Source organism: Myotis myotis, unplaced genomic scaffold (assembly GCF_014108235.1).
Source record: "Myotis myotis isolate mMyoMyo1 unplaced genomic scaffold, mMyoMyo1.p scaffold_m19_p_16, whole genome shotgun sequence".
Taxonomy (NCBI): Eukaryota; Metazoa; Chordata; class Mammalia; order Chiroptera; family Vespertilionidae; genus Myotis; species Myotis myotis.
The window spans coordinates 1,183,804-1,201,815 of NW_023416320.1; the positions used below are offsets into that span (position 1 = coordinate 1,183,804).

The following is an 18,012-nucleotide window of genomic DNA, read 5'->3' on the forward strand; positions in this document are numbered from 1 at the left end:
GAACTGTGCTGGGAGCAAGGAGGAGGGCCAGGGACACGGTCCTGGCCTGCCCACCCAGGGCTGCTGTGGGCAAGACCAGTCTGCGTATGGCCTGCAAACTGGAGAAGTTGGCCAGGTCTTGGGGGGAGCCCTGCTGGTAGGCCTGGGGGCTCCCCTGGCCCCCACTTGGCGCTGTGCACCCAGCGCTCTCTGGTGGGTGCCGGGGCAGCACCCTGAGGCCTGGGATCTGTGAACTTGCAGACATCACACTTTTGGGAGCTCAGGCAGGTCCCTTCCTCCCAGGTTTGTGGGTGCCCTCCCCGGGCAGGAGGAGGTGGTGTCTGACCGCAGCTTGTCCCAGCCTGCACCCTGCCCTCCACACCCTCTCCTCGTCCTGTCAGGGCCACCGTGCTGGCCTGGGGGGCCTCTCTCCCGTCCCCCTCCAGTCCTGTCTGTCCCGCACCCGGGAGGAGGCCTCCCCCTCTGCGGTCCCCTCAGCATGTGCCGTCTGGGGAGCTCTGCGCTGGCGGGGCGGCTCGCTGTGCCATATGCAACAGGAAGTCCCCGCTCGGCCTGCCTTCCCTTCTCGGCTGCAAACACTTTTCAGAGTCATCTTGTCAGAAATGTTTAATTCATTGCTGCAGCATCTCATGGTTTTGGAAGGAAGTTGTCCTTCTGTCGTCTCCATAACCAGCTTTGCTCCGTGTCCGCCACGCCTCTGGCCGAGGCCAGAACCCAGGAGAGCCTTCCTCACCCGCCGTGTGCTCCCAGTGCCCCATGGGCCAGCCGGTCATTGTCATGACGGTCCTTTCTGTCTGTAAACTTCCATTGTGAGCTGTGGCCGGAACACACATGCGCAGGCAAGGTCCTGGGGGTCAGGGCCTGTGAGCTGGAAGCCAGAGAGTAAGACAGATGTCCCAAGCCGACCCCCGGGGTGGGGAAGCCACCCTCCCCTGGTCTTTAATGATCTCCACCCAGGACGGGGGCGTCTGGCCGCTCTCTGGGACACGCCACGCTGGGCTGGTCCCAGGAGAGGGTTGGAGTTGAAATCGAACCTAGAGTTGTTGGTTTGCCTGAGAAAAGAAATTGTTAGATAAATTTTGTGCGGGTGTGTTTGTTGATTCTGACCCGTGGTTCTGGGCCTGTGCTTCTCACGGTGATGCCTACAAAGGGTGGCCCAGCCGAGGGGTTATCGTAGCGGGGCTGTGGGTGCGCCCCAGGGCGCCTGACGGCAGCGCTGATGCTTCTCTCTGCCTTTACTGAGCGCCCAGCTGCCTTACCGGAGAGAAAGGTTGGAATAATCCGTAAGGTAGGGAAGAAAAGATTGTCCTCGCGCAACTGCCCTGGGGTGGGAAGACACTGAGCTCGGAACCCGAGTCCAGCCACACTGGGCGTTTCCCAGCTCCCAGCCTCAGTTTCCCCACCCGTAGGAGGGAGGGGCATTGCACAGCGGCCACCTGCCAGGTTGACTCTGAGGGGTTGGGGGAGCCCTGGTACTTGCAGACACCAGAGACGGGAGCGCTTAGTAGGTGCGCACTGGATCCCTGCCCCAGCCTGCCTGTCGTGCGCTCTGCCCCTGGAAGCTGGTTAGTGGAGCCCCTGAATTTACAGGAAACAAAGCACCTTTCTAGTTAATTCTGTTTGTTTTCTTCTTTTTTTTAATATAAATGCAAATGAAGGTGCTCCAGGCCTAGAACAAAACCCAGCCCCAAGCCGGCCTCCCAGACATCGTCTCCTGTCCGACAGGGGCCTTAGTGAGTCAGGGTCACCTCCTCGGCTCACTCCTCCAGCCCTGGACGTCGGGAGTGAGCGCCCACTCGCAGCTCCCACTCGAGGGGCAGGCACCGGGCACTCGCTCCACTAATGAACCGCTTCTCGGAGGCAGCTAATGGCTTGCTCTGGGAAATGGATCTTACACACGTTATAACGACCACTTCCAGTCGGATCTGCGGCCGCGCCTTCGAGAAAGGCTTCGGAGGGACAGAGGCTGACTCTCCCGGGAGCCCTGGGCACAGCCTACGGAGGGACAGAGGCTGACTCTCCCGGGAGCCCTGGGCACAGCCTACGGAGGGACAGAGGCTGACTCTCCCGGGAGCCCTGGGCACAGCCTACGGAGGGACAGAGGCTGACTCTCCCGGGAGCCCTGGGCACAGCCTACGGAGGGACGCCCAGAGGTCCAGGGGCCCGAAGGCGGCTTCTGCTCCACCACACGCCCAGCCCGGCTGCCTCCTCCCGCGGCTGCTTCCCAGAGAGGATGCTGTTGACTTCTCCGCGTGGTGAGCCCAGACCTTTGGGACTCGCCATCGAGTTACAGATGGAAAGCCTGTCGTGCTGGTCTGATTGGCAGGACGGTTGGGAAGCTCTCCCCCGAGCCCCAGGCTATTGGTGGAGGTGGAGGTGGTGGTGATGGAGGCAATGGTGATGGAGGTGGTGGTGATGCTGGTGATGGTGATGGAGGTAGTGGTGACGGAGGCAGAGGTGATGGTGATGCTGGTGATGGAGGTAGAGGTGGTGGTGATGCTGATAGTGGTGATGGAGGTGGTGATGGTGGTGGAGGTGGTGGAGGTGGTGGTGATGATGGTGGTGATGGAGGCAGAGGTGGTGGAGGTGATGGTGATGGAGGTGATGGTGATGGAAGTAGAAGTGGTGGTGATGTTGGTGATGGTGATGGAGGTGGTGGTGATGGTAGTGATGGAGGTAGAGGTGGTGGAGGTGATGGTGATGGAGATGATGGTGATGGTAGTGATGGAGGTAGAGGTGGTGGAGGTGATGGTGATGGTGGTAATGGAGGTAGAGGTGGTGGAGGTGATGGTGATGGAGATGGAGGTGATGGTGATGGTAGTGATGGAGGTAGAGTTGGTGGAGGTGATGGTGATGGTGATGGTGGTGGTGATGGAGGTGGTGGATGCGGAGTGCTGGCTGTCGAGGCTGCCAAGGGCTTGACTTGAATTCCTCTGCCTGGGGCTGTGGCCTGGGTGCGCTAGGGACCCTGGAAAACTTGTAACTTCCCTGCAGGAGGCGCTTGAGGCCAAAATGGGGTTCCACACCAGCGGCCACTCCTGACATCAGGGCAGGAGTCCCTACGACGCCCCTTTTTCAATCTAGTGCGGGACCTGAGTGGTTACACCTTCAGGGTCACGGAGAAGAAACAGCGCTTAGAACGCAGGTCTCACCTGGAGGGGCCAGGAGGGCGAGTTACAACCTGCCCTGTGTGGGGGGAGGAAGGGGAGGAGGGGGAGCAGGAGGCTTACACCTGGGGTGTGATTCCCAGGCCCTTTGGGCCCATCTGGACGCGGGAGGGGGGGGGGCGGGGGGGGCTGGGGTGGGGTGGGTGCTGCAGGAGCCGAGGGCACCGCCTGGGAGCAGACTGCTGCCCGGTGGGCACCCCTGAAACACGGCCGTGGGCCCCTTGCCTCCCGGACCCAATGCCGCCCCTGCTCGAATGCAGACTTTCCAGACGCCGCCCTCATCTCGTTCGCACGCAGGCCCTGAGCGGAGTGTTGGGGTGAGGGCTCCCCACTTCCCGGCCTGCGCTGCAGCTTTCCCAGCGCGTGCGCGCCTCACCGGGCCGCGGCCTGGTCTGTGCTTTGCTCTGGGGACCGTCTAGATGACAAGATAAGGCCTGGCCTTGGGCGGGAGGGAAGCTGGAAACCCAAGCGCAAGGCGCTGTGCAGCCACCGTGAGGGGCAGGAACAGCTGAGCGTTAACCCCTCCCCTGCTGCCTCCAGAGTCTTCCTGGCTTCCTCCTGGGCCCTGGGCAGCCCCCCCCCCCCCCAGGCCCAATATTGTTGATACCAGACTGGGTCCCTTCTCGCTGCATCTTCCTGGAGGCACACTCACACCCTGGCCCTCACTCTGCCCTGTGGCTGGAGGGGTGCTGCCCACTTTACAGCTGGGGAGACCCAGGTGCAGAGGAGGCAGCGGGCCTTGAATGCCACTTTGTCTCCTCACAGCTCACACCCACCCGTCACCAGTGCAGGCACCCACTCACTCACTCGCTCACCCCTCCCTCTGCTGAGCACCTCTGGGCCCTGCGTCCCGGGCTCATTCATCCCCCCATTCAGCGGGTTTTAGCTCCTTCCACGCTCGTGCTGGAAGGGGGGCGGGAGGGGCCCAGGTGCAGGTGTAGGTGCAGGTGCAGGGAGGGGCCCAGGTGCAGGTGCAGGTGCAGGTGCAGGTGCAGGTGTAGGTGCGGGGAGGGGCCCAGGTGCAGGTGCAGGTGTGGAGAGGGGCTCAGGTGCAGGTACAGGTGCCGGGAGGGGCGCAGAGCTCCAGGCCACCTCAGCCCTCGTGCCTTGATGGGCGTCTCCACGGCGCTCTGGCCTCATCTCCTTCCTGCCAGGTGGTCAGCGGGTCCCAACCGCGTTTCATATGAAACAGTTTTCATGAATGTAATGGTCCCATCTCACCAGGGCATCGGCCAGGGGGCCTTGAAAACAAACCTTGTAACCAGCACCCAGACCCAGAAGCAGCCAGGACCCCACCAGCCAGCCTCCTGCGCATCCTAGAGGCAGGAGCTCATCCCCCACCCGGATGAGGGCGGAGGTGATGGACGCTGAGGGTGTTGTGTGAGGCTCTGATCTGGGGGGGCTGCCGTGTGGAAAGGTGTGTGTGGGGGGTCTTCTCTTAAAGGGGCAGCTGGGCTCACCTGACGAAGAGGCAGAGGGTCTCCATTTAGAAACTGGAAGTGGGGGCTGGGCCTGGGAGCGGGGGGCCTCAGCACGCTGACATGGGTGAGCCTGGTGGGGAGGGGCGTGGCGGTGGCACCCTGGGACCTGTCCTCTGACGGGCCTCGCCTGGCCAGGGGAGCACAGGCGCAGGGACCCCGGTGGGTGGCCTGAGAAAGGAGGGCCCCCGGGCAGAGGAATTCTGGGATGAGAATACGGTGGGGTCTCCCCTCTGCACAGGGCCCCCTCCGGGCCTGCGTGGGGCGCGGCCTGGTGTCCTTTCCGAAGGGTGTGTGAGGCCCGCTGTCTGCCTCTCCCGTCGAGGGACGCCTGCCGTGGGGAGTTGCCCGTTCGGCGCCGGCGCCCACCCTGTACTTTAGGGTCCTCGGACTAGGGGCTGCGTGGAGGGGAGGGGCGCACCTCCTCAGGAACATGTTTTGGAGGTTGGAGACGGCCAGGCCCCGAGTTCCTTCCCACCATCCTCTGCTCCGTAAGCCTCGTGCCTCCCCTGGGGGTTCTGGTCTGTGGGTGCGCCCCCCAGCCGGCCTGGCCTGCAGGAGGAGTCTGTCCCCCTGTGCGTGCCCGGGGGCCCCCGCTCTCTGGGCAGCCCCCTCGCTGCATCCGTGTCCCGAGTGCTTCGTTCATGTGGCTCCCGGGCAGGGGCTGGGGCTCAGGTGGGGGGAGCGGGGTGCAGGCCTGGAGCTGGTCTCCGGCATAAAACAGAACCAGGTGCAGGGGGTGCAGGGGCAGGGCTGGGGGCTGATGGGAAAGTCTGCAGTGGGACCATGAGAAGCTCCAGCGGCCGTGAGCACGTGGCGGCTGTGGGGACTCGGGGAGCAGACCCGGGCCTCGGGGGGAAGCGGGGGTCCCGGAGCTGAGCACAGCCTGCTGCCCCGGCTTCCCCACCCTGCTCCGCCCGGGCCCTCGGGTCCTGGGTCTGCCAGGCCATGCGATGCCTGGGCAGCCGCTGATGAGGTGGATTGGGGGGAGCTTGTTCAGGTGGATTGGGGGGAGTTCGTGCAGGTGGATTGGGGGGAGCTTGCTGAGGTGGATGGGGGGAGGGGGGGCAGGTTAAGCTTGCTCAGGTGGGTGGGACAAGCTCAGTGAGTTTGGGGAGAACCGTGGGTGACACGGCTCCCCCGAAGCAGAGTCTGGGAGGTTGTGCTGGGGGCACAGACCCGGGGGCGCGTGGTGCCCACTCCGGCAGAGGCTGCGGGGCTCCTGGGGCATCCGCAGGAAGCACCTTGCCTGCAGCCATGCGGCGTCGAGGTCAGCGTGTCTTGGACTCTGTGGGGAGTGACTGCTGGGGTGCCGGCTTCCCACCCCCAGTCTCGTCTGGGCCCCGGGACGGCCCAGCGCAGGGAGCTGCGGGCGGGAGTGCTTGCCGATCGGGCCTAGTGCAGAGCCCACTGGCGTGGAGCTGTTTCTGGGGCAGCGGCCCCCGAGGGTGAGGAACCCCGGTGGCTGGGACGAGGTCTAACACCCACCCGGGACCGTGTTCAGGGACCCGCACGGCGAGGCAGAGGCCAGTGCATGCTGGTCCACAAGGTGGCCCCCCGTCGCTGGAAAGAGGGGACGCAGGAAGCAGGGGCGGGAATGACGCGTGAAGAGGGGACAGAAGTCCGCACGGCGCCCGCGTGCCCCACGGTCACTGCAGCAGCGGCTGGCGCTCTTCACGCTCACGTTCTCGCTGCCAAACGCGCGCGTCCTTATCGTTTCATCCGAGCGGATCTGCTCGGGACTGTGCTCAGCCGCCTGGAGCGGGGAACCAATTAACAGCGACTCGAGAGCAGCCGTTTGCTCTTGTTCGTTAAGAATTCTGGGGCAGGCAGATGGGCGGACAGGCGGCTCCCCAGTCCCTTCGGAGGATCAGGCTCCTTCTCTCTTTCTGTTCAGCTGGATGAGCTTGGCTTTCGTCCTGGGGCGGTGCCTCGTGGTGCCGAGGTGGCTGCTGTGCCTCCGGCATTGCCTCCGCATCCTTCCCGGCAAGGAGAAGGGGAAGAACACAGACAGAGGCACCTGCCGGCTGAGCCTGCCCCTCTAAGCGCTTACCTGGCAGCCCCGGCAAGGACTCCTGCCTACATCTCATCGGCCAGGACTGTCTCATGACCAACCCTTAGCAGCAAGGGCGCCTGGAACGTGGGGCAGGCTGTTCTGTGGGGAGGAAGGAGTGGACACAGGTGTTGGTAGGGCGCCCACAGTGTCTGTGATGTATTCCTACCATCGCAGAACCCCTCTTCTCTTTACATGGATATCAGACATTGCCTAGTGTGTCTGCAGGCCTCGAGGAAATGTATTTTAACAGCTGTACATCCCCTGAATGAACATACTACTATCTACTTATCAATTCTGTTATTTATAGGGATTTTAAGGTATCCCTCCCGCCTCTTGCCAAGTATAGATCGCTGAGCCTCTTTATTGAACTTCTGTGTGTATAGATGTTGCTGTTTTTTTATAAATACATTTTTATTGATTTCAGAGAGGAAGCGAGGGGGAAGGAGAGATAGAAACATCAATGATGAGAGGGAATCATTGATCGGCTGCCTCCTGCACGCCCCACACGGGATTGAGCCTATAATCAGGGCATGTGACCTGACTGGGAATCGAACTGTGACCTCAAGGTTCATAGTTCAATGCTCAACCATTGAGCCACACTGGCTGGGCTGGGATTTTTTTTTGTTTGTTTTTTTGTTTTTTTTAACTTGAGCAACTCTCAGCATGTTGGGAATGTTTTTGATGTTCTTACTTTTTCAGCACGTTTTCTTAGCAATCAGGGTTGGAAGGCTGGTGCCCACAGCCGTGAAAATTCACCCTTATCCCAGACATGGCTCATCCACGGGGCTTGTGGGTACAGTTATAGACATGCAGAGCCCACAGCTTCCTGGAGGGACAGGAGCCCATGGGGCTTGGTCTAGCTCCAGGGATGGAGAGGTGTCACCTGATCAGTCTGGTCCAGCCAATTGGCTGTGGTCATGGAAATGCTGAACGGGGATCGATTGGTCATGTCTGCCATGGATGCAGAAGGGACAGTGGTGGCACGCTTGCCATCATCGCCCCTGGGCTGGTGAAAGAGAGGACTTCCGAGGTGGAGGGCTCTTTTGTGCGGGAATGATGTCACTTTGGAAACCATGGACATTGCTTGCTTCCTGTCTGTCTACCTTGGTGTCTGCATTTGTAGACTGTGGGTGGCCTTGCCTCCCTCAGCACGAGTGGGGGTACGTGACGTTCCTGTGCTTCTTTTAAACATCTTTCTTGATTGGATTTTTCAGCAGATAGCGTGCAGTACTGCCGAATTAAAATACGTACGTGAATGTGCACAACGTTCTACACACCCCTATTGAATCAAGCCGGTTTACTACGTCCCGTGAATCCCTTTCGAGGGTTGGACACAAGTGACCGCTCGCTAAGTCACCCTCACACAGGCTGGGCGAAGCATGTGTGCGTACACAGAGGGTGCACATGACCATGGTTTGCTAACGTCTGTGCCGTTAGTGGGGCCTGTTCTCCGTTCAGTTCGCTGCCGTCGCTGCCGTCGTCACCTTAGGTCGCCTCACTCGCCCCGGGGGGCTGCCCGGCTCTCTCCGCATCTCCCCGCGAGCCCTCGCGTTATCATTGTCTGGTTAGCGTTACCCTTTCTGCCTGATCGCGGAGGGAGAGCCGTCAGTGTCTCTCCTGCGCGCTGTGCTTGGCTTTGCCGTGTCTCCTTGCACGGCTGACAGTTTTGGTTTCGTGACTCTGAAGCCGTGTGGTTAGACGCACACAGGCTCCTGTGTGCTGTTTCTTCTGGGCGGAGGTAGCTTGCTCTCATAAAACTAGCTTCTGGGTCGTGTTTGCTACTTTTTGCCCTAAGTTCTTTCCCCTGATGTTATTTCTGTGCCTCCGTTTATTAGCACTTGTTAGATAGATGTTTATGTCTTTAGCTGATTTACCCTTTCTCTTCTAGGAAGATGTTGAGACAGCTTATCACAAAAGTCATAAACGTAAGGAGTGAGGCCCAGGCCCCGGGTCAGGGCTGTCCGTGTGTGAGTCCCGGGGACTAACCTGCAGGATGGCTGTGGTGGAAGCTCATTTTTGCTGGGAGCTTCCGAGGAGGACGGACAAAACGCGGGCACGTCAGATCCTACGGCCGAAGTGTTGGGCGATGACGTTTGCAAGGGTGGGAGCTCATGCCTTCCTCGAGGACTCCCCGAGGAGCGTGCTGGTGCCAGGAGCATGGATGGGCCCCCCCTGAGGTGTGGCTGACCCGGAGTTCCCCAGGGGATGTGCAGGGAGTGCTGGTACTGGTCTTGGGGTGCCATGTCCAGGGCCATCTGGGGCTCAGGTGCGTTGGACTCCCAGCTGTGTCCTCCTTAGTGTGTTGGCATGTTTGCTTGTGTTGGTCACATGTCTGTTCCAGGCAGGTCACCTCTCTGTTCCAGGCAGGAGGAAAGATGGGGCGAAGGTCAAGGGGGCTATGCCAGCTGCGGTTGTCTTTCCAACAGATTTTCCTGGAAGCCCACCCAGTAACTTCTGCTTCTAACTCATTGGTCAGCGGTGGGTCACATGGCCAGGCATAGACCAATCATAGGAGAAGGGGGTGTGGCTGCATGCCCCATCTCTCACCTGCGTGGAGGCCGAGGGGACGTGGAGCCTAGACTCCCGGGGTTTAAGGGACCTCCTGGACGCTTGTCCGGGGACCCGCAGACCCTGCTTGCACACACCCAGTGACAGGGACAGCCTCAGCCACGCAGGTCCTACGTGTCGTGGGCGACCTCACTTCCCAGTCTGCCCTTCATCGCCCACGCGGGGAACGATCTCCCGGATGAAGCTGGCTCTGAGGTCTCCGGTGGCCGGCGATGGACACCCGTGGACCTGCTGCTGCAGGCTCAGGCCCCGGCAGTCCCTTGGGAAGGACTCAGAGACGATGCGGCTGAAGAGGGGTCGCTCCCAGCGAGGAGGGAGCTGCCAGGGGCCTTGGTCTCCCGGCTGCTTTCTCCTCCCTCGCCACCTGCGCTCCGCCCGCCCTGCGTGGGGAGAGGCTGACGCTGGCCACGTGGCCCTCATCCCCGTCCTCGTTTCCCCCCGGGGCGGCAGCGCCCGGGCACCGGGCTGTTAATGCTTTGGTGCCGGTCCCTCTCCTTCCATCAGGAGGGCGTGGCCCACTCTGTGCTTTCGGGGAGATCCATGCCCAGCCGGCTGCCGCGCAGCCCTCCCCCACCGGCCGTGGGAGCCGGGCGTGGGAAATGCGCTGGGTTTTTCCTGCAGGTGCTGTTTGCAGCGCAGCCGGCTTCTGGGCACACGGGAGCCCGCTCCCTTTGGCTTCCTCCGGGGATGACCTAAGCGTTTGTTTGTGCAGGGCTGGCGGGGGCGCTGCCTTATGCAACACCCACGCTCCCCCTCGGCCTCCCAACGCCTGTGTCTCCCAGGGATCCCCAGGCCCCTGCTGGTGTGCGTCCGCTGCCCAGGGGCCGGCCGATTCCATGGAGTCACTGCCCTGCTCCAGAGCCATCAGCTCCCAGCAGCCGGTAGCCCAGGCCACAGGCACCTGCTCCGGCAGAGCCGCCACCTGCCCGCTAGAGAGCCTTCCTCTGAGAAGTCCTCTCTGGTTGGCCCGGTGCCCGGTGCCCGTCCTGCGCCCTGCAGCCCAGGCCCCACCAGCTCAGCACCTGTCCCTGGGCTGCACTCCCCTCCCAGGGGCCGGCCCCTCCCACCAGCCCTCCCTGCAGGGCCCGCCTCTCGCCTGGGCCAGGTGTCAGGCTGCTGGGGGCGCAGGCCCTGGGAGATGTTTGCGGCACCTGGGAGCTATGTGTCATTGTTCTGGAAGGTTCTTTAGGTCTTCCTGAAAAGCAAATGCTCGAAAAACAGCTGCCCCCCATTCGGAGCAGCAGGTGTTGGCAGCAGCGGAGGGCAGGGCCATGGGAGGGCCGTCCCGCCACGTGGACGTGGGGTCCCCCGCACCCTCATCTGCCCGCTCACGCAGCGGCTGCCCGCGTTGCCGCTTTTCCTCCAAATCCAGGACACCCGCAGGCCCGGCCGGCTTCCGTGGGGCCCCGGGAGCTGTTGTCTGAGGGGCCTCCCTCCCCCCGGGGCTGGGCCTGCCCAGGCAGGGGCAGGATGTCTTCGTGGTGGGGCCCGAGCACTGTCCTCCTACCTCGCCGCAGGGTGCGTCCCGGTGACTGGTTCAGGCTGCCAGCGCCCCACCCCTCCAGGTAGGACTTGCCCACCCACTGTCTGGGCACCACGGAAGGTTCTGGACTCTCCTTCCTTTGGGCAAAGGGCACGGTCAGCCTGGCCCCAGCTGTGCGGTGAAAGGCCCTTCTGAGTTGGTGCCCGTCTTCAAGCCAGCGGCCGGGCCCCAGCTCCCAGGCCCTCGGGTCAAGTCCAGCTTCTGAGACCTGTGGCCCTCCCAGCAGCCTCGCTGCTCCGGGAGCCCTGGGGCTGGAACCGGGGCGGGCCCTCTGCCCCCTGGTGGCCGGGTCCCGGTCCGGGAGCCTGGGCCCACCTGCCCGTCCCTCCATTCCCTGCTCAGGGGAGGGGCCCTGAAGCTCGTGCGGTTGCCATGGGGATTGCGCTGGGGGGGGGGGATATATTCTGGGACAGTGTGTAGCGTGGTTTTTAATACCTGGCGTTGGCTGTTGATTTCCCACTTTCCCGGGCGAGTGGATCTGCGAGCGGGTTTTGACTGGCCAGAGGCGCGGCTGGTGGTGGTGCTGGCGTGGAAGGGCCTCGACCTCTGTGTGTGATGAGTGACAGGGGACTTGCAGGGACCCCGCAAAGGGGGCTGCCAGCCTGCCACCAGCGGGCACAGCCTGGGTGATAGACACAGTGTCCCTCCCAGCTTCTGCCACTGGCCAGCGGGTGACATCAGCAGGCGGGGCCTGTGCCCTCTGGGATGGTGAGGAACCTGGGGCACCACCCCAGGCCCCGGGAACTCAGTGAGCGGTGGGGGCAGAGGCGGGTGCCCGCGTGGGTGCTGCCGCGGGCACGGGCTCCCGGTGCCACCGGATGCAGGCTCCTGGCCCTGGCCCTCACTCGTGGGAGTGAGAACTGTGTGTCTATATGTTGAACATCGGCCTCGCCCTCTGCCTCGCACACCCACCTGGACAGGGGCGGTCTCACTGCCCCCTGGTGTCTGGCCGGGGCGCCGTGAATAAAGCATGAACCCGAGAGAGGGGCTGGCTCCTGCCCTGTGTGGACATTGCCGAGCCTCCTGTCCCCAGGCACAGAGCACCCAGTGAGGACATGGCCGAGAGGGCCAGGGAGAGCATCCCCTGGGGGGCACGGGAGGGAGGGAGGCGCTGGCCATGTGCAGCCTGTCTTTGGGGTCAGGCAGCCGGGAGACAGGCACCCCCTGAGGAGGGGCTGGCTTTGCAGCCTCAGCTCCGGGAGCGGCCGGCAGGCGGCCCTCGGTGCCCCGACAGGCCGGCAGTTCCTGTCACTGGGGAGCCTTCTCCTTACTCACGTCATCAGAACAGACGTGGTGGGCGGGAGGCAGCGCTGGTGAGGGCCGACGCTGCAGGCAGTGGTCACGGGCCAGCTCGGCCGGTCCCTGCTCTGTGATGGGGGTCCCGAGGGCGGTCATATGTCCCAGAGCTCAAGGTGGGAGGTCGGACAGTCTGCGTTTGACCCCCCGTGATGTTTCTACGTTGAAAGAACAAAACATTTGAATCACACCAACAATACACGGTCCCTGTGAGGAAGGTGGAAATGCAAGTAAAGAAAAAGATCCTGATCTCCTGTCTCCCAGGATCCCGGTTCTTAGGCTCCAGGTGACACAGGTCCACACTGCCCCTTACACACACACACACACACACACACACACACACACACACACACATGCACGCGCACACACGCACACGGTATCTGCTGCGTGTTCTTATTCACTTATTTCACCAAACCAGGCTCCCAGGAGAGGCGCTCCCGTGCCCGTGTGGTGCCCGCAGTGTGCCAGGAAGCTACTTCCCAGGCAGAGTTGTGATGCCGGGTCCCGGGGACGGGGCTGTGCCTGGGGCTGCCCAGGAGTAAGACCGAGCTCCCAAGTCCAAGCCGGCCTGTCAGAGGCCACGCGGGCACCCGCCACTACGGGCGGCTCCACGGCCCACCTGTGCGGTGGCACCTTATTTATTTCTTTTTAAATGTGTTTTTATTGATTTCAGAGAGGAAGGGAGAGGGAGAGAGAAACATCAATGCTGAGAGGAATCACTGATCGGCTGCCTCCTGCAGGCCCCACACTGGGGATGGAGCCCGCAACGTGGATATGTGCCCCGACCAGGAATCGAACCGTGACCTCTTGGCTCGTAGGTCAACGCTCAACCACTGAGCTGCACTGGCCTGGCCGTGGGATCTTACTAAGCTCATCTGCGCTCTGCTGGGGCGATGCTGACGGCTCCCAGGTCTCTCTGCTGTGAGGAATGCATCGACAACAGCCTTGCCGACATTCCTCTGTACACTCGTCCGCTTCCCCTCAGGACACCTTCTTCGCAGGACAATCGCAGCGTCCCAGAGGCCCCTGCGCCCTGCGCCCTGCGCCAGGAAGGAGAGAGCCTGGCTGGAAGGTGCAGCAGTGCCAGCCAGACCCCTGCACCTGGGGGCGGGCCTTGCGAGCGAGCAGCTGATGTGGGGGCGCTCTGCCCGGGGCGGGGTCCCCTCCCCCAGCAGCTGCCAAGCCTCTTTGCTCACAGGGCAGCCGCACACGTGACCGAGAGCCGACTTAACTCCCGAGCCTCAGTCTTCCCATCTCTGCGCTGGGGATGGGGTCACCCTGCACGGTCTCCTCGGGTGGGATCACAGCGCCTGACCCGCATGTGTCGGGTGCCCGCCTGTGGCTGCTGACAGGCTGGCTTTGACCTTGGAGCTGGGTCCTAACCCTCTGCAGCCCCAGGCCCCGACCCGCCCACGGGCCTCGCTCACCTGGACCTGGGCCGTATGCCCGCAGCCCTGACCTGCAGTGACTCACCCACTCTGTGTCCTGCCCCTGGTGGCAGAGGCGGCTTTATACAGGGAGTGACAGGCGGGGGTGGGTATGGGCCAGGGGGAGGCCTGCGTCCCTTCAGCCACCTCCAGTGCCACTCAGGTCAGCTGCTGGTCAGGAAGGAGAGGGAATAGGGGCCCCACTGGGCAGCTGGGGTCATTGCCACAAAAATGGGGTGGTCAGTGAGGAATGTGGCCGGTCTGGGGGCTCTGCTCAGCTGTCACTAAGGGGGGGGTGGCGCTGATGGTTGGCCCAGCTGTTCCCCAAAGAGGAGAAAGCGGGAGGAGCAGGTGCGGGGGTCCTGTGGACAAATCGGGGGCTCCGGAGGCCAGGCCTCGCTGCCCGTGGCTCAGTGGTGTGGCCTCGCTGCGTGTGGCTCAGTGGTGTGGCCTCGCTGCCCGTGGCTCAGTGGTGTGGCCTCGCTGCCCGTGGCTCCGTGGCGTGGCCTCGCTGTGTGTGGCTCCGTGGCGTGGAGTCAGGAGTGACACGTGCTGCTTGCCCCATGCCGGCCTGGCCTCGGGGCTGCCGTGCCCAGTGTCCAGGACAAGGGCTCTGGGCGCCGTGGGCATTGCTGGGCCCGAGTGGGGGCTCAGGGGCGTTTCTGGCTGCCTCGGGGAGCGGTCGGAGGCACGTTTCGAGGCCATGCCCAGAGAGGATGGGGACCGAGCCCTCTCTCTGTCCTGTCCTGGTCTGGGGGATGCTGGGTCCCTCTTGGCCTTGGCTGGGTCCTCAGGACACCTGAGCTTAAGGTGCTGGGGGGGAGGTGCCAGGAGGAAGCAGGCTGGGTGAGGGTTAGGGCTGTGCTAAGCCCAGCAGCTGGACGGGCGGGTGGCACCTGGCCTCCCCTGCCCACCTCTGCGGCCACCTCCTGTCCTCCCTGCAGTCGTGCGGGTGTGAGGGAGGAGGCCGCGAGCTGGCCCCCAGGGAGCCGACAGCGACCCATGAGTGCGGGCAGGCCGGGCAGGCGCTGGAGTGGCCACTCCCAAACACCCCAGGTGCTGTGTCCACCCCCACTGGCCAGCAGGGTGCTTTAAGGTGGTTGCCAGGGCAGCAGGGCAGGCTCCCCAGGGGGCTGGAGTGAGGGGATGGGCTTGGCCGCCTCAGGCTCAGCTCTTGGGCGCCTCCTGGGTGCAGTGGGGTCAGGGCCTCGTTCCCAAGCAAGACCCGGGGCCGAGCTTGGGTCTCTCAGGGTCCGGGCTCCAGCCTGGCGGTGCCCTAACCCGTGGGGGACCCTGGGCCGCGCCCCCTGACAGCCGGGCCGCCCCCCCGTGGAGCACTGTGGGTGGCAGCACCTTCGTGTCTGGGAACTCACTCGGGGCTCCGAGGCCCCTGCACCTCAGGGCCTTGCACACAGGGTCTTCCCGCCGGGATGCCTCCCCAGACTCGTCTTCCCTGGCCATGGCCATCGGCCCCTCTGGCCCCCCTGCGACGGCGGCAGGAGCAGGCGCCGGGCTTGCTGGGCGGCGAGGGAGTCGGTGTGGCCGCACGGCTGAGGTCTGGGTCTGTCCCCACCAACGTCCCTGCATTCTGAAATATTGGGGGGCTGTAGAGGGAAGCGCTGGGCCGGCTCCCAGGAAGGTCTGGCCACCTGGAGACAGGCGCTTCTCTGCCTCTCGCTTCTCAGTGTCACGCTCTGGGTGGCTGCGCCGCCCCTGGCCCCCCAGCCCCACGCCTGCACCCTCCCCTCCCTGTGCCGGTCCCCTCCCCGCCACCCCCTCACTGGGCTGCAGCCCTCACTGGGTTGCCCTGGCTCTCCAGGCCCACGGGGGCCGGGGGGGGGGGGCGCCCCAGGCTCCTCCCTGGCCAGCTGGTGCCCTTAGCCTCCCCTTGCCTCTCTGGCCTCATCTCCAAAGGTCCGCCCGAGTGGACTTGTGTTTCCGCCACGACCTTGACCTGAGACAGCCGAGGCCCTTGACTTGACTCTAGACCCGACAGGAAACCGCAGCCCGTGCCACCAGCTCCCGTGGCTTCCCTTCCGTGGGGACGCGTGAGAGCCGGGGCGCTGTGCCCCCAGCCTGGCGCGGGTGGGCTGCTGCACGGGGGCAGCGGGAGAGGCAGCCGGGAGGCCCTGCACCCCCACAGGGCAGGGCGCACCCCTCCGCGAGGCCACAGGCCTTTGTGCACGCGGGGCTCCTGGACGGGGCCTGTGCAGGGCCACCTGCACCGGCAGGCGGGGCTGTGCCATCGGGGCTGTGCTCTCGGGCCCATTTACCCCTCCCCCCACCCCATCAGGGGCTCCTGCACGCAGGTGTGGGGGTTTAGCCCGGGGGAGGGGGGGCAGCTGCAGGAGCTTAGGGCAGGGCAACCAGAGAGTGCACCCCTCCTCCCCTGTGGCGTCCTGGCAGCTGCCTGGTCCCCTGGGGAACCAGCGCCTGGGGGCGGCCCCATGGCTCCTGCTCTGGTCGCTGGCCTCCCTGGCTGAGGGGGGCATGTGCCCAGGCCTCATGGAGGCGTCCGTGGCCCGCACCTGTGGGGCCAGGGCTCAGTGGAGTTCCCTGGTGGGTCCTCGTTTCCGGGTCAAATCCGTGAGAGGTTCAACTCAGTCCCGGCTCAAGCACCACCTGACTTCCTGAACTCAGTGCCGCCTGGCCTCCCTGGGACAGGTGGGCTTCCTGGAGGCAGCGGCATTGGCGTGGAGTCCCGGGGAGGGCCAGCCCGCTGGAGATGGGCAGCTCCCACGGGAGGGCACAGCACGTGCAGCCATGTGGAGGGGGGAGCGGTGGGCAGAATGGGTCCCAGGCCAGGGGTCTGCGGGAAGGGGGGCTGACAGAGGGAGCACAGTGGGTGGAGGTGGGAGTGGGGCTGAGCCCAGGGAGGGGAAGGGGGTCCGGGGGTGGGGTGGGGGTGAGCAGGGCTGGGCATGATGTGTAGGGGAGATCGGTGGGGCCGGGGCTGGGGGCCCCGAGGCGGCTGTGGCATGTGCCCAGGTGAGGGACGAGGGTGGCCCGCACCAGGCAGTGCGTGGAGCCCAGAGAAGAGACAGATCTGGGGGCGGTGCGGTCCTTCGGCAGCGCCTGAGGCAGCGGGTGAGTGCTGTGCGGTTTGGTCCCTCGACGCTTGGCCTGAAGGAGGAAGTGATCCGTTATTTCCAGGTGCGGGGGGACTTCCTGGAGGAGGGGCCGTCGGACGAGGCTCAGTGGGTCAGCCGTGCTCCCCTGTCTGCTCCTCCACCGCGAGGCCCTGCCTGAGGCGGAGGGGAGAGGGGCCTGTGCCAGCAGAGCGGGAAGGGCGCTGCGGGCAGGGGAACGGCGAGGCGGAGGCCCCGAGTGAGAAAGTGTGGCTGGGCCTGCACAACGGTGCAGAGGGGGGCCGGCGGGGCTGAGAAGTCAGGTCTGCTCCCTGCTCAGGGGCGGCCTTTGGTTTTCTTCCTGTGCCTCAGAGGCCGGGCTGGGCACGGGAGGAGCCGACAGCTGCCGCTCGGCTCAGGTCTGGCACCAGCTGGTTCCTTTACCTGCCCCGGGATCAGTGTCTGCCCCAGCCCTGGCTCATTGAAACCCCCCTAGCTGTGCCCAGGAGAAGGTGGCACAGAGGTGCCTTGAGCTCAGTGCCCATAGAGGCTGCCCTGTTGCCCCTACCTCGCCTCTGTGTCTGACTCAACCTGTCTGATGCCCCTGGGTCCCTCCCAGGGTTCTTGTTCCCATTATGCAGGTGAGGAAGCTGAGGCCCAAGGGCTCCAGGAACATCCCCAAGGCCTCATGGTGGTGCTAGTGCCCCGTCTCTCACTGGCCATAGGTGAGATCCTCTTAGGAATCCGCCTCCTCCCCCAGGAAGCCTTCCCTGACTGCCCTGGGTTGGCCCACCACATCTGCTTTCTCCGCTCCAACTCTGAGTGGCAGAGCCCTGGGAGGAGGAGGCCAGGGGTGTGGAAGGAACAGGGTCGTGGGGCCTTAAGCCGGGACTTCCCCTTACTGGGCCTCAGTTTACTCAGATGAAAAGTGGGGATGACGACACCTTCCTTGCAGGGGGGTCATGGGGTTGATGATTGCGAAGCCCCCAGCACAGCTGGGCACCTGTCAGCTCCCTGCTTCCCTGCTGAGGTCACCCTGCCCCTGTCATCCTCTCCCCTGGGTCCGGGGGGAGTCACTGCTTCTCCCGCCCTTGCCCTCCCCCACCCGGGCTCAGGGTTCCAGAAAATCTGCCTGGTCAGGTGTGAGGGAGGGAGCCAGCCAGCCCGTGTGTCTGGGAGGCGAGAGGCTATTTTGGGAAGGAGCCGGGAAGGAGGGTTTGTTTTGTTTTGTTTTGTTTGCTCCTCGTGATTACAAGAGGTGGCGGCCCTGCCTCTGCTCCTGGCCCCAAGCGAGGGCTGCGTGGGGATGAGGGGTTGGCGGGGGGAGGCACGCATTCGCGGTGAGATGGACTGTCAGCTTCCTGACAACCGAGGCCACACGGGCCTGCAGGCCAGCCCGTCACTTGTCA

General features: G+C 64.1%; 1 protein-coding gene across 1 annotated transcript in view; it reads left to right on the top strand.

The window, feature by feature from the left end:
- Positions 1-18,012, top strand: part of KCNK9 (potassium two pore domain channel subfamily K member 9) — a 35,420-nt gene that overhangs the window by 1,966 nt on the left and 15,442 nt on the right. The gene's annotated exons all lie outside the window — the stretch shown is intronic.